This window comes from Hipposideros armiger, unplaced genomic scaffold, assembly GCF_001890085.2.
Source record: "Hipposideros armiger isolate ML-2016 unplaced genomic scaffold, ASM189008v1 scaffold_253, whole genome shotgun sequence".
Classification (NCBI taxonomy): domain Eukaryota; kingdom Metazoa; phylum Chordata; class Mammalia; order Chiroptera; family Hipposideridae; genus Hipposideros; species Hipposideros armiger.
This window is the reverse complement of record NW_017731603.1, coordinates 2,244,197-2,244,847: the sequence shown is the minus strand read 5'-3', so window position 1 is coordinate 2,244,847 and position 651 is coordinate 2,244,197.

The following is a 651-nucleotide window of genomic DNA, read 5'->3' as shown; positions in this document are numbered from 1 at the left end:
TGGAATAGAGGAAATAGGCAACAGGAATCACAGTTGCAGCTGTAGGTCCCGTGCCCCCATCCCGCTCAGCCTCAAGGCCTGGGGGACTCCTGCCCCCTCCCCCCACAGGGCTCTCCCACTTGTCTGGACCAGGAGAAGCCTCCACTTTGGAAATTACACGGGGTGGGAATGTCCAATATGCATTCTGCTGCCAGCTTCATGATTAGCAGCAAATGCTCACAAAGGCAGCAACAAGACTGGACTTGACATTACGCGACCTTACACATACAAAGTAAGACCTATGACGTCCCGTGTTAACAAGAGTCCTACAACAGGAGACATGACACTGCTGTGCCCGGCCATGCCACACCAGGGGCAGGCAACAGATCCATGCGAGGCTAATGGCACCCGGAGGCCCTGGAAGGCCAACTCTTTCACTCCCACAATTAGAAAGAACCAACTGGATGCATATTTTCACATTTCTGGGAGGACAGTCAAATGAAGGTATTGAAAAGGGAGGAAACCATTTTTAAAAGAACCAAGAGCGCCTCCTTCCCTGTACCGAGTGGAAACCAGGCTGAACAAGGTGGCAGCAAGGGCTGGCTGTAGCCTAGGCTAGCCGCTAAACACAATGGCCACACAATTATACTTTTAAAGTTTACTGTCCCCAAA